Here is a 2521-nt window from a genome sequence, read left to right on the forward strand (position 1 = left end):
GCCAGCCTCCATGCCTGTGGAGAGGGCAGGGGGCTAAGGCCAGGGGTGCAGATCCCCAGGTCCCAGGCTGGTCCTCCGGGGTTCTCCAGCCGGCCCTGTCCCCTTTTGCCCAACCACCGGTCGTTTGGTGGTTCCCCCAACTTGTGTCGTTCTTTCCCCATTCTGAAAGGTTGACATGTCTCCCCGAAGGCTTCATTTTGGGCAGCAAGAGCTTGAGGCTGAAGTCTGTTGGTATTTTCTGTCTTTCGGCCTCAGCCCCTTTTGCCTTCGGCCTCGCCCCCCACCACTGAAGAGCTTCTCTGGAATGGAATTCAGTCCTCAGCTTAGAAGAGGTTCAGCACCCCTGGGATAAGAACACAGGATTAGCCTCTCTGGCTCATCTCTGTCCAGCCAGGTTCTCCTGGGGAAGTCACACGCAGGACACAGGGTTGTGAACCATTCCCTGGGCTTTGATCCCTGAGCCTTAGTATCTTGTATAACGGGGGTGGGCCCATGGGCCGCATGCCCCCTTTTTTTGAAGTTGCCTTTGCTGCTGAGATTGTGATGGCAGAAAAAAAAATTGGCTGTGTGGTGATGTGGCGGCAGCAGCAGCAGAGAAAAAGTTCAATTTTACTTTAAAACAGTGGTTCTCAACCTTTCTAATGCCACGACCCTTTAATACAGTTCCTCATGTTGTGGTGACCCCCAACCATAAAATTATTTTCGTTCTTCTCTACACGATCCATTGTCATGGGATGGTTTGCTAATGAAATAATACATAACAATAGCTTTAATAATACAAAAGATGATACATGACATAGTTCAGTCAATACAGTTTCCAAAGACCATCGGAAATATGTTTTCCGAGGTCTTAGGCGACCCCTGTGAAAGGGTCATTCGACCCCCCAAAGGGGTCCCGACCCACAGGTTGAGAACCACTGCTTTGAAATAAGGCATGTGGGGAATGACGCACTTTGTTTTCAAGCAAAATCGTACTCCTGAAGTTCCAATGGGACATTCAGTGGGTGGCAAGGCAATGTGGGTCCTTGACCCCCTGATATTTCCCCCCCCCCTCCGACCAGCTGTATACTAATGGAGAACTCATTCTACAAGTCTGGATCCTTATGCAGCCAAAATACAATTTACACACAAGACAAGGGTTCTCATTGGACTAAGAGAAATGGTGAGGTTTGCAGAAGTACAAACGTCTAGAAGGCATGAGCTTACTCCATGGCTATGGAATACTGACTATCAGTGCCTGGGGAGAGAGTGGAATACTGGGGAGAGTATGCAGAACATGTTATCGAGATGGCATCCTAAAACGCAAACAAGACTTCAGCAAAGGGCCCGACTACCAAATGCCACTGGATCTTGCTAAGCTCAGTAAAGACTGCAGTCATCTTTCCTTCCTGCCTTATATCTCTTGCACCGTAATCTTGGAACACAAGCAGTTGGGGATGAGGTGATTTTCGCGAACCGCCTGCCTGCTATGATTTTGACCGTCCATCTTCCCTGCAGCCACCCTGTTCCACATCCAACTACCATTGGCAGCCTGTTTGGCTGGCATGTGGAACAAGGTCTTGTTGGTGGTGTCTCATATTGTGGAGATTTAACTTCCGAGAACATAAGTAGAGTTGTACTGGAGCAGACCAAATGCCTATCTAGTCCGGCATGCAGTTCCTACTTTGGCTAACCAGAAACAGGACAGGAGACAATAGCACCCTGCTTGTGCTCCACAGCAGCTGATATTGAAAGGCATACTGTTTCTGAACGGACTACATAGCTATCATGTCATTGATAGCCATTGATCCCCTTTTTCTCCATGAATACGTTTAATATATTTTTGGTCAGGATGGTGTTCACAGCCATCTTGTATTGATTCAGTACCAGAATGAAAGTCAAAATTTAATTAGGGTACAGAAAGAGAATGCCGGAAAGATTTCAAATTGCCCCTAAATGCACCTGCTGATGAAGCAGGAAATACATCAATAAATATGTTTCCTTTGGAAATAACTAGCAGGAGTAAGTATGGTATAAAGCCAACGCCACTGAAGCAGCCTTCCCCAACGTGGTGCCATCCAGCTGTGTTGGACTAAGTGTTTGGGCAAGATATTATATGGAGTAGTGGCATACTGGAACACAGCCATGGGGTGGTGTCCGGATGTTAAGGGTGGCCCACAACAGGAGCCTGGCAGTGTCAAGCTCTGGTGCCAGCCCTGCCCCACACATTGGCTTGAATCCAGCCTCTGCCTTTGGCAAGAGTAAGGCTTCTACACAGGGAAGGCCCCTCCGCCTAAGTCTGGAGGATCCCCTTCCATAGTTCTCACTGCTTTAAAAGGGGGTTGGATAAATTCCTGGAGGCAAAGGCTATCAATGGCTACTAGCCCTGATGGTTGTGCGCTGTCTCCAGTATTCGAAGCAGTAAGCCTGTGTGTACCAGATGCTGGGGAACATGGATGAGAGGGTGCTGTTGCACCATGTCCTCCTTGTTCATCCCTGGCTGGCCGCTGTGTAAACAGAGTGCTGGACTAAATGGACCGGT

The sequence above is a fragment of the Elgaria multicarinata genome, chromosome 3 (genome assembly GCF_023053635.1).
Source record: "Elgaria multicarinata webbii isolate HBS135686 ecotype San Diego chromosome 3, rElgMul1.1.pri, whole genome shotgun sequence".
In the NCBI taxonomy this organism is placed as follows: domain Eukaryota; kingdom Metazoa; phylum Chordata; class Lepidosauria; order Squamata; family Anguidae; genus Elgaria; species Elgaria multicarinata.